Here is a 13,104-nt window from a genome sequence, read left to right as displayed (position 1 = left end):
GCCTATTTGTGCAACACTGGATGAATTGTAATTTCTCAACCTAACAAAACTCATTGCAGTGATAAAATGGAAGAACCCAATGTACCCTTTCCTGAAATCTTGGGGAGAAGACTGGGATACAAAGTGATTAATAAGCACTAGTGATGCAGTGAAATCCATAAAGGCTGTTGCAAATGATCGATCCTCTTAAGGACAATGTCACCTACAACATAGTTACTGATCTCCACCTTTTTCTTTCTTTGGTTGAAGTCCAGCAGATTTTTTTTTAATTGCTCAGGAATTATTTTTAATTTACAGTGGGATACCGCTGTCACAGAACCAGACCAGATTATATAATACACTCTGATTTGTTTTGCTTTTGTTTTCACCATACTCCTTGTTCACAACATGCCTTTATTTTGGTTCTTACAGAATATTCCTATACTATCTCCAATCCTTATCCATGCTCTCAGATGACTACAGGTGCAATTAATCTACCCAGGCATGCACATAGACTACTGAGCTTGGCTGGCCAATCATCATCAGTGTTAGAGTAACTTTATCTCTTCATTGATCTCAAAGAGTTTTCCTTTCCTTCTTCCAATTTCTGGGCTTCTGTCACCCAATGTTGCTATTAGTCCATACTCGGAGGTCTGATTCCACCCCCCCCCCCAGGTTTTCATTAATCTAAGAGTTACATAAGTTATTGCCTTCATTTTGACATGTTTTTCTCAAGTCTATATTTTAACAGTCATTCCCACATCTTCTGCCCATATCACTTCAAACTCATTAGTAACCTGGCTGAAACATCTCAGCACACTCCTAACACCCACCCACATGCAAACTACTGCTTGACAAATTTTTAAACATTTTTCTTTGCTATTCCTAATATACTATCTAGGACTTTCCATACCTTGTACATCTTTAGGACTTTCCATGCTGGCTTTGTCTTGGTTTTAGCTCATCCCACAGTTAACCAGCCTGTTCTAGTGGTGCCTTTTAGTCTTTCTAGTTTGCACTGGTCTGCATTCTAGAGCCTGGGTTCAGGCACTAGATTTCTTGACACAGCTCCCCCATCCATTCTGATCCTACTCAGTTTCTTCTGCTCTACTTCAACCTATGAATGTTCCCAAAGGGCTCTTGTCCTACCATTCCCAAACTTACTGAGGTGGGAGAGATGACTGTGAAGAAGGTCTCCATGGACTGTCACAGTAAAGCCTCAGGCTTCACTTTCTGGATGCTGCTGGGTGGAAAATGTAATTCCTAAGAACCCCAGCATCCCTGGACACCATATATTTTCCAGTGTAGACACATCTACCTTGCATGCTCACAGAAGCATCCAGGGTGTAAAACATACGTCCTGCACCGACGGGAACCCCTTCAGTAACTGTTACTATGGAACATTTTAGAAAAGTAGAGAAGGTAGAATGGGTATTTGCAGGCTGCAGGAAAGCCTCTAGACCCCCGCCACCCTCTCAAAGTCATCAATAAAGTCATGGTATGTAAAATCCATACCAGTTCTAAAAGGATCTAATTTTGTATTGGTTACTATTGGAAGTGTAATACACTTCCTCTAAATTACTGCTGTTTAAAAGGACCTATTACAAATAAACAGTAGGGAAATAGACCTTTTAGCAGCATTAGCAGCAGCAGTAGAAGTAACCATGAGAAACCAGAGTGATACATAAGAGTCATTGTGTGTTCAAACAGTGCTTACAGTGTGCATACTTGGTTAACGAAGCTCATAGCGAAGGCTGAATTTTAACAAAGACTGTATATACTTGTTGCTGTATATAGCCGTATGTAGCTTGGCATAGCTTGTTCCCAGTGAAGTCCATTTTTGTCTCGTGCTTTCTGATGTTTAATGCAGCAGGCTTCTTAGCAAGGATATTGCGCTTTTAGATCACACACTCGTAAAGTAGAACTTAAGGACCTTGTCACCAAGTAGCTTCTTGCTAGCCTCACCGGTGCATCAAGTTCTGTGTTTATTAGTTGTTTTATTTATCGTGAAGATATAAGACAATTGTGATAATTTGTGTGTACTGCCTGAACCGTTTGAATTTCAGGGCAACAAACAAGGCACCGCTCAAGCAAGAGTTGTTGATTATTTATTATTCATGACACATAAAACTACGGAGTATTAGGACAATAAAGACCCTCTTTATGGAAGGAAATAAATACTAGAGTGTAAATTCTTCAGTATGAAAGAGGTGTTCACATAAATGTAGATTTGCAGAAAGTTTATAGCTTCCACTCTAGGCAACATTTATGTTATTCAGATCACTTATTCTCTAAAGGAAAATTTAAAAATCCAGTTCAGATCAGCTGGCAATAGCCATCTTTCTGTTGATCCTACTACGATGCAACTAATATAGTAGGATATGTATAGTTACCAGCGGAAGCTGAGAGTTTAGGATATTCAGATGTTATAATGAGACATAGCATCAGGGAATGCTTACAATACTTTCATTTTTGTTCTCTCTCCTAGGCTTCCAAATTATGTAGTGGGCCAGTGGGGAGGGTCACCTTAAATGGATATGAGGGGAAAATGTAGTTCCTGGAAGAAGCCTGGTGGACCCTTCATTCAATCCAAGAACTGCATTGGGTGAATGCACTTTTCAACATTGACTGTATGGAAAAACTGGCTCCTGAATGTTTTGCTTTACCAACTATACTTAGGAAGAGTAGACTGGTGGCAGTATGCTCACAAAACAAAATTTACTTTTCTGATTCTTCTTAATGCTTTGTAGTAAGAATGTGCACAAAATTTTTATTTGGGCCATGTTCATTTCCGTTTGTTCTTTAATTCTTATTTGCTTTATTATGTCTCATGCTTTTCCATTGTTCAATGGCAAGCATTTCTAAATACTGAAAGTTTGGGGGGAAATGCTGAAAGCTTCAGAGTAAGATCTGGATCTCCCTTTAGCTGTGTGCTTCAGTTTTGTTTTAAAATACTCACACACATTTCTTTACACTTATCTGTCTTTCCCAGTCCCTATTGGGGTTAATTGTAGCTGGTGAAGGATAGCAGTTTTTATCAGAAAAAATGAGGTGGGTGCCTTTACACTTCTACATAATAACATTCTTCTGATAATATTCAGTAGTATCTTCTCACCACGGCAGTTCTGTTTGAAGCACTGTGGCAATGGAGCTTCTATACTGTCCTTTAATCTGGTCTTTCCTAATTCCTGTAGTGTTCTGGTAGCACCTTTTCACTTACACGTGACATCATGTATGTTGTTGGCTGGTGATGAAGTGCCAGCTCCCACCATTCAGATTCATCTCTGAACTTGTAGGGGTTAGTTACATTGTCGGAGAAATTCCTCTGGTTGGTTGGCCCATGAAAAGATTGAGAAACATCCCTGGTTGATTGGTTCCTCTGGGGAGATCTCTCTGGTTGTTCACCATGTGCCAAAAGAAGTCAAAACATACCACTGGAAAAATATGTAATAATTATTAATGATAAGAACTAAGAACAAATAATAAGTAAACAAAATAACAGATAAATTCTTTATTCCCCCTCCCCCTTCATGTATTTGAAATGGTTTGGTTGAGGGGCAGCCATCTGTGTGGGTTCTTGCAGTAGAATGGCATTTATACACCATCTCTGATTATTGTTGTAAGGCTTGATTTTATTGATAGTTTTATTGTTATTATTATATGTTTGTGAAGTTTTAAAAATGATGTTATCCACCCTCAGCTGGCTTGCTGGGGAGGACAGACTACAAATATGAAAAACAAACAAACCAATAAATATTTTTTTTCATGGCCAACAGTGCATTCCTGAGGTTGGTGGCTGAATCCCATTAGAAGGCGCCGTGATCCCTACGCTGGCATCCATGCCACTTGTGCCGTGCAAACTGGCACAGACACCGGCATAGGGGCACTTACGCTGGCCCTCTTGGACTGAGGTGGCAGTGCAGCCCTCGGACAACAGTGTGGCCTCCCACTGGCATCCTGGGAGGCGTGCCCGGGGTGTTCTGTGGGGCAGCTTTCTAACCCCTTTCAGCCAGGGAATGGAACTTCCTTTTTTTCTCCTGTGCTGGCCACAAAACCTCATTGGAGGTGCCGTGCATCATGGAGGCCACACTGTCCCCAACTGCTGCTGCTCTCAGGAACAGGCTGATGGTCACTTTACAATGTACTTTTTTTAAAAAAACCGGTTACCTGACTACCATAAAATGGCAGTACTGAAATGTTGATGATGCCTTTTGAAGTGCAGCTTACCTTCCAGCTGGCAGGCAACGTACTTCTGCTGAACACCTGGAGGAACCATCAGAGTTTAGGTGGTTTGGGAAAGCATGAAGAAAATTCGCCAATGGCAGAATGGAAATTCACCGCCACTCCCTTTCACTGCAGCCCACTGATCTCCCCAAAATGCTGTTGCTGCAGTCTTTGATTCCCCCCCTGTCTTCATCATTCTAAGAGATATATAACTAATTTATTCATTTTAACATTTTCTTCTCCATTTTATCTCTTATCACTGGTTCCCACATCATCTATCTCATATAACATCTCAAACTCATTGTTTACCTGTTTAAAAGATCTCAGCACATGCTTACACATCACTTGCTGTAGAACACAGTTCAACACAATCTTCTTTCATACCTCCAATGAACTCTCTAGAACTTTCCATACAGCTTTTAAGACTTTCCATGCTGGATATTTAAAAACCTTTAGAGGAATGTTTGTGATATCATTTCCATTTTTGCCATATTTGCAAAGAAAATTCAAAGGGCAAGTTCAAAGGCAAATGCACACTGGAATCTTAAACAGAGTTGCTGCAATTTGAACTTATTGAGATCAGTTATTCCCTAGACTGGAATAACTCTGCTTAAAATTGCACTGATAGTGATCTAACAGTGCCTTCCTAAGGAGAGTTACTCCAGTCTAAACCCATTCATTTCAATGGGCTTAGCCTGGAGTAACTCTCCTTAGGAATGCACACTATAAGTATGCTACTGGTATAACATAACATCTTTACTTACCTCTTATTCTAAGGAAGGAGCCCAGTGGCGCAGAATGGTAAGCTGCAGTACTGCAGTCCAAGCTCTGCTCACCACCTGAGCTCGATCCCAACGGACATTTGTTTCAGGTAGCCAGCTCAAGGTTGACTCAGCCTTCCATCCTTCTGAGGTCGGTAAAAGGAGTACCCAGCTTGCTGGGGGTAAAGGGAAGATGACTGGGGAAGGCACTGGCAAACCACCCCATAAACAAAGTCTGCCTAGTAAATGTCGGGATGTAACGTCACCCCATGGGTCAGGAATGACCCGGTGCCTGCACAGAGGACCTTTACCTTTTATTCTAAGGAAGGATAGGAGTTTTTAACATTATTGTGATTGCTGGACATAGATATGAAGAACTCTCAGATCTATCATGTTACATAGGCCACCTGGGACTCACTACACCTATAGAGAATACATAAATCCTCACTGGACCTATGCAGAATTTTATAGATTTCTGCACCAGGGAGAACTGGCGATGTCCCACACAGTTGAAGCATACTACAGGGCCTGCTTGGCTCTCTGCCCCTTGCTTGGCCTCAGTGGTTCTTGGCAGAGATGTCCAGGCATTACTGCATACTTTGCTGCATTAGGCTGCGCTGAAGAGATTATAGCGTCTGTTTAGTTAAACAATTTGGGTGCTTCTTGTGACAAATTAAATGCTTACTGCTGTGCTCCAGTTGCAGTGGAATTTACTGATAAAACTTTCAGCCGCGCTCCATTATCACTTTTAGTGCCAACCGGATGGCACTGCGAGTTTATTTACACATTATGAACGAGCTAAGGCAAGCACTTTTTCCTGATCTGATGAGCTGTTGGTCTTACTTGAAAGAGCAGCTGTTGAAGTGGAAGCCTTCTTGCATATGGGTATCTCAGAGGAATATGTTCTTTAATTTAACAGTGGAAGGGCTTAATAAACTGCCAATGATCGAAATCTAATTGAATTTGGTCAATTAGAAAAAAATGTGGTGGATGTGATAAAAAAAAGACTCTATTAAATATAGCGCAGGAAAATTATGCTTTCATTAGCCAGTGTAAATTAGACCTCAAATACCACTTTAGTAACTATTGTTATACAAAACAAGAGGATTAGATAAAGCTAAATTACCCATATTAGCAGTACTAAAAAAGACACACAATATATATATATAACCCTGAGGCAATGGAAAGGTAGGGGCATTTTTCACGGTAGATTTTGCTTCTGTTTTGCCACGGACTAAAAAAAACCACGATTTAAATGTTTTTTTCATGGCCGCGATTTATCCCCGTCAATCTCGATGTAGTTTTGGTTTTTCATGGGAACAAAGCACGCTGTATTTGACAATGGTTTGGTCTGTCCCTTTTGCAGGAGGCCTCCCCTTCCGAAAGGCTCATTGTTTATGCCTGCCCCCAGCTCCGCCCCAACTCCGCCCAGCAGATTACCTCCTGCGGTTCACCAGCCCCAGCGCAAAAAACAAGCACCAGTCCCTCTGGTCTCCTCCATTTTTCTTCCACCCTCGCTCTGTTCTGCTTTTGGAACAAATTGGGGGGGGGGCAAGGCAGCGCTTTCCTCAAAGCTTCCCTCTATTTTCTATAGGTGTGGAACCCATTGTACTTTAATGATAGACAGGATTGGGGGGGGGCAGGGAATCCATGTGCCCAGAGAAGTGTTTAGCTGAAAGTGGGAATGGCGGGGGGGGGGGGAGGAAAGAAGGCCCCTGGATTGCGCGCCGGCCATGATCCGGCCACATTGCATCGTGAGAGACAGGAGGGCTCCTAGCTTGTGTGCCAGCCCCGATCCAGCCAGTGTGCATGGCGGGGGGGGGGAGGAAAGAAGGCCCCTGGATTGCGCGCCGGCCATGATCCAGCCACAGTGCATCAAGAGAGAGGAGGGAGATAAGAGCAGGCTGGCCGCCCCTCTTCAGAAGAGTGATGGGAGGGAGTTTCAGGATGCACATTTTCCCCATCCGAATTCTCAAAAATCCCCCCTCCCCGCTGCGGTAGAGAAGCAGGAAAACATAGCAGCTCTTACATCCTTTTTCCATGCAATACTTAGTGGGGCCAGACAACATCATGCTGATGTTGCCTTGTCAACAATGCAACATTTGCAGTGCAGCCCTAATCAATCGCACCCTTCTAAATTCATTGACTTCAGTGGGTGTAAGTCTGGCAAAATGGCCCAGGCTAGCCTGACATCGTCAGATCTCAGATGCTAAGCAGGGTCAGCCCTGGTTAGTATTTGGATGGGAGACCTCCAAGGAATACCAGATTGCTGTGCAGAGGAAGGCACTGGAAAACCACCTCTGTTAGTCTCTTGCCATGAACCCCCCCCCCCCAAAAAAAGGGGTTGTCGTAAGTCGGCTGAGACTTGACGGCTCTTTACACACACACACAACTCTGGCAAGGATTGCGCTGTGATTTTCTTACAGCATTGTGGCACAGTGTCAGCAACAAGGAAGGTTTGGTCAGGCAACGTAGGAATGCTCCCCTTTATTCCCATGTTGTGTTGGAGTCAGTGCCCACTACACTGGAAGCTGGGCAAGCCTCCGTGTGTTGCTTAGGCAACTGGGCAATGCTCATGCTCTTTCTGCTCACTGCTAAGAGAAAACCTCATCAATTTTGAGATAAAAATGGCTTTAAAAAAGCGATTAGAGTGGCCCATCATCATGGCTGTAACAAGTCATGGGAGAATTGAAAGAAAGGTATAGAAGGTTTGAGGTGGAATTAACACCACAGAACCTTCCCCATACTGTCCAGTCTGGGGAAAGGAGAGAAACCTTTCTTACATTATTTTCTTTCCTGAACTAATAGGATTTTCTCCCCTTTCTATTACTGTGCAACAAATAAATACTTTTTTTAATCTTTGTTTTTCATTTGCTTAAAATCCTCTTAACACCACATCATGTGGCAGTGAGTTCCACACATTAACAATATGCTGCGTAAAGAAATACTTCCTTTTGTCTGTCCTGGATCTCCCACCCTTCAGCTGCAGTGGATGACTCTGGGTTCTAAAATTATGGGAGAGGATTTTCTCCCTGTCCACTCTCTCCACACCATGCATAATTTCATAAACCTCTACTGTGGGTGAAAATGCATGGTCCCTTTAGCCTCCTTTATTCCCTGTTTCAGACAGTATTCAGCCAGGATCGAACACATGCATTTCGCTGAACGTGCGTTCGATCCTGGCTGAAGCCTGGCTGAAACAGGGAATAAAGGAGGCTAAAGCAACCACGCATTTTCACCCTATGACTCCCCTTACTAGCCTTTTTTCTAGCCTAAGCAGCCCTAAGTGTTTCAACCAGTCCTCATAGGACAGCTGTTCTAGCCTCCTGATCATTTTGGTTGCTCTTTTCTGCACCTTTTCAAGCTCTAAAATATCCTTTTTCAAGGGAGGAGACCAGAACTGTACACAATATTCCAAGTGTGGTCTCACCATAGATTTGAATAAGAGCGGTATGATGGCAGTAGTTTTGTTTTCTATTCCTATTCCAATTACAGCCAGCAAAGAATTTGCCTTTTTCACAGAAGCTGCACCCTGGGTCAACATTTTCATCCAGCTATCCACTACCACCCCAAGGTCCCTTCCTTGGTCAGATCCCATTAGTGTATATGTGAAGCTGGGATTATTAGCCACAATATGTATAACTTTACATTTGCTCAGCTCACATTGAATCTTATTTGCCATTTTAATACCCATTCCCTCAGTTTGAATAGATCCTTTTGGAGCTCTTTGCAATTCATTTTTGTCGTAATCACCCTAAATAATTTGGTGTCATCTGCAAACTTGGCCACTTCACTACTCACCCCTAACTCCTGGTCATTTATGAAGATGAAAAGCACTGGTCCCTATACAGATTCCTAGGGACCCTGCTGCTTACATCCCTCCATTGTGAATGTCCCTGGGTGGCAGATGGTCCGTCACCCCTGAGATCCTTATCTGCCTTACCGAGGCCTCCGGGCAGCATCCTGCCTCCAGGACAGCCTCCCAGGGAGCCTCCATCGACGCGAGGAAGCCTGGACCCACCAAGTCCTCCTCTGTCCCCAGGAGGCGTCAGCTGCGACCCGGGAAGGAGGGGAGAGCAGTTGCCACTGTCTGTCAATGGGCCAGGAGGAGTGGAGAAGAGCGAGCTCCCCCATGTCATCATGCCAGCTGCAGGATGCTGCCAAACGGCTGATGGGAGGAAGAGTGAGGGCAGGACAGGACAACATGTGGCTGCACATGGGCCAGCCGAGGGCTAAGGGAAGCTCTCAGCGGAAGGCCCTTTATGGGCACTAGTGGGGGTGGAGATAGGGGAAGGGCCAAGGGAAGGTTTAGGCTGGCCTGCAGGCTATTTAAGGCCAGTTGGGAGCAGAGGTCAGGGAGAAGAGTCTATGGGCTGCTGAGGCTGTGACTTCCAGCACCCTGGCATCCACCTGGGTAGAGTCCAACTCAGACTCCTCCTCGGATTGGTCTGAGGTCAAGGAGGCTCCCTTGACCCCAGCCCACCAAAGACACTGCCGCTGTTCCTGGACCAAGTGTGCAAATGACAGTGAGAAATTACCATTTATTGCTATTCTGTGATATCTATTGATATCTATTACATTCTGGCAATAATAATGTAACTGGAGGAGAACTCAAATGTCTTGCCTCTTACCTCTCTGTAAAATTAACCATGTGAACATAAAGTGGATGCACTAATTGGATATGAGAACATTGTATAAATGAAAATTATGTTTGATTTTTGATGTAGTTAGTGAATTAGAGTCATGCTGAGTAAGATGTGCTGCATATTTAGCTGCAGAAATACATTATTTAGACAATCCAGTGATAAGATACCCTTCTGATTCATTTTTCTTTTTAATTATCATATTTCTAATAATATTTTGCTCATCAATCAATGCATATTTATAGAGAAGATAAGTTTAAAATAGTTTTCTGAAACACCGACAGTACAATAGCAATGATGGAAGACTTGAATTTTTTTTTTTGGATCAGATACCAGGAAGGTGCCCTTACCGGGATAGCCCAGGCTAGCACAATCTCATCAGATCTTAGAAGAAAAGCAAGGTCAGCCCTAGTTCGTATTTGAATGAGACTACCAAGAAAGTCCAGGGTCGTGACATAGAGGCAATGGCAAACCACCTCTGAATGTCTCTTGCCTTGAAAACCCCATGGTTTGACTTGATAACAAGAAAAGAAAAAGAAAAAAGGGGAAGGAAACATGTTCGCTAAATGGATCTCTCTGTCTTTTGTTCTAGACCCCCGACATACTGTGAATAGTTGGGAGGACATAAGCAAAGAAGGAAAAATGGCTGAAATCTTTCCCATATCTTTTGCACAAGCTCTTGCTTTGTTCACCAGAGAGCTCATGCAAGAAGCAAACAGGGTAATTTCTACTGATTTGCCTTCAAACTGCCCCTCCCCAATACTGCATCTCATTAGGAACAAGTTTTCAGAAGGAGGTCTGAAGGAGCTGTGTGTGTGTGTGTGTGTGTGTGTGTGAGAGAGAGAGAGAGAGAGAGAGAGAGAGAGAATCAGTGCACTTGTTATCGTTCATTGGATCCAAACTAACGCTTATGTATGCCCACGAAAATGGGGTGGATCATGCCAGCTGCAGTTTAACATGCTTACTTTGTTAACATTGCTTGACATTGTTGTAAACTTTTGTTGTAAATTTTTGTCTACAATAGCAACATTTTGAAGCGGAAAAAATGATCCCTTCCGAATTTCTTAAAAGATGAAACATGCTGAGTTCCCCTCTTCCCTCACTGTTGGCTGTAGTTAACCTATAAAGATGTAGAGGTCCCTTTTAATTGAAACTGAAGGCACATTTAAAAGATGGCTCCAGGAGCAACATGGCAGGAAAGATCTTTTGTTCTGTTTTCGTTTTCTTATCTTTTTTTTTGCTAAAGCTTTGCAGTATACCGACATATTATTTTAAGTGGAAAGTTTCTACTCTATATCCTTTTTGTCTTGTTGTCACTGTGCACTGTCACAACATGTCAAGGAAATGACTGGAAGGCATTTTAGGGGTGTGTATCAGCATCTGGGATAACTCAAAGGGAGGAGTGTGAAAGGGTAAGGGTAAGTAACCCGAACCTAAATGAAAAGTTAATTAGCATAGCAGTATTCTAAAAGGAAGGTGTGGAAAGAAATTACTTCATTGCCATAGAAACCAGGATTGCAGTGTGGCTGGAAGGCGCGGGGGGGGGGGGAGGCGAGGCAGCACATATCTCAGAAGGGTAATATATCAAATATATGGGAACACTTGAAAAGGTGGATTAAAGAAAAGCGGCTCCTTTAAAAATGCAGTTGATCCTTAAGATGACAGTCTGCTGCAACTCACAAGTACAACAACAACAAAATCCTTGTATTAAAACACATTTTGAAAAAATGCATGTTAAAACTCAGTTAACACTGGGAGGACAACAATTTAGCGTTGAAGTATGTGAAATCACACATACCCAGAAATCTGTTTGACTTCAGAAGCCAAAGTAGGTTGAAGACCCTGTATGAAAAGGGCCTATGTGGTCCTTGACTTTGTTAAGGAATAAAGTACCATTAGTTTAAATAATTGTCTTGGCTCCTCTTACCATCACTGGATAGTTGGCTTCAGCTGCCAGCTAGGGGCAGTGGCTTAAAGCGTCACCTCCTGTTGAGCTGCCACTAATTATAGGGGGATAAACAATTGGGAAATTCCCCTTCCAGAACACATCCATGAGACTAAGGCTTTTTCCGCATGCCCAGCTTACAACAGATTTTCCTAGTGGTCGAATCATGTGGCTTGGAAATGCTTTCTGGGAAATCATTCCACACTCCTCCTTTCCCCCCTTAGTTTTGGCGTTCCCCCCTTATCATTTCAGTTGTATTTATTCTGCGTGGTACTGCCAAAAAAGTAGTATTCCTGGTGGGGGTCAGACATTTCCTGTGAAGTGGTGGGTGACAGTGCAGGACAATCTCCTCCCCCCTTTTTTGTACAGATGTTCTAGCTCTACTGCTCAGTCGCATTAAACTTCCAACTCAAAATGGATGCCCAATTCCAGAGCACCAGCTGCCCATACATTTAGGAACACCAACACATATTCAACAACCACCCCCACCAACACTACAATCTTGATCCACATTGTCATTTCAAGTCTGCTTTGCTTTGCCCTAACACATTAAAAGTGGCCAGTGCCTGCTGATATCTCACCTTTGCTAATACAGTCCAATTTTCTCATTTTTTTTACAAGTACTACCTTGTTTTCTTGGGAAATCTAAGTGGATGCGTTGGGGAGGGAGGCGAAACTGGGTAGTTGAGCTCCCTGTATTCACACAGCCCAGATTATTGTCCTGTAATAAACCATAATGTGTTTACATATATTTACAGAATTTGTAGCAGTTTGCTTTTTTTCTATGTATATGTACTGACTCCTGAAGTTTTATGTAGATGTCCATTTCATTACACATAGGAAAACACCAAGCACTTTTCCCACTTCCTAGTGCTTGGCAACCCTAGCCCAGGCAATACATGCTGGATGACCTATGCATCCTGGTGCTTATTCCATTATTTTATTGCTAATTCTATCATTAAATATTAAAAAAAATAGTATGGTAAATGGGTGGAGGGGCGGGAGGGCTACAACAACAATAATCCAGGCTGGGAGGGGGGCTGGCTCCTCTTCCGTCTCCTCCTCAGTGCAGCGAATATGTAGAGGGGGAAGAGACCGAGAAAGCTGCCAAAGCAAATCCCTCAAGTCTGCTTCATCTTCTTTCTGTTTTTCCACTGCCACCATCTTAATTCACACCAACATCCCACTGAATGAAGGGGAGGAGGAGGAGGACAACAGTGGGTCTGTGGACGGGGGTGAGGGGGTCTCATCTACTGCAGCTTGTTCCTTTGGTGCTGTCACCGCCTCTGCTTGGGCTAGATGAGATGGTACTGTGACAGAGGAGGGGTAAAAGGGGGCGGGAAGGAAGAAGAAGAGAGAGCGGAGAGGAAAGGAGAAGAAGCCTGTGTGAATGTTGCATGTCACTCTCTCCCTCACAGAGCAAAACCAAAATTGGGGGTGTGGACAAGGGCTGGCCATTTGGTGGGGTGGAGCAAAAAACAAAATTGAGGAATTTCACTCATGCATTGAAAGCCGGCTCTGAAACAGATGAAAAAAAAATTGCGGTTGAAAT

At 43.2% G+C, this 13,104-nt stretch overlaps 1 protein-coding gene across 1 annotated transcript in view; it reads left to right on the top strand.

Moving 5' to 3' along the window:
* DPP10 (dipeptidyl peptidase like 10) overlaps window positions 1-13,104 on the top strand; it is a 749,561-nt gene that overhangs the window by 98,747 nt on the left and 637,710 nt on the right. The window lies entirely within an intron of this gene.

Source organism: Euleptes europaea, chromosome 15 (genome assembly GCF_029931775.1).
Source record: "Euleptes europaea isolate rEulEur1 chromosome 15, rEulEur1.hap1, whole genome shotgun sequence".
In the NCBI taxonomy this organism is placed as follows: domain Eukaryota; kingdom Metazoa; phylum Chordata; class Lepidosauria; order Squamata; family Sphaerodactylidae; genus Euleptes; species Euleptes europaea.
Note: the sequence above shows the minus strand (reverse complement) of the source record. Positions and strands in the feature narration are given on the sequence as shown.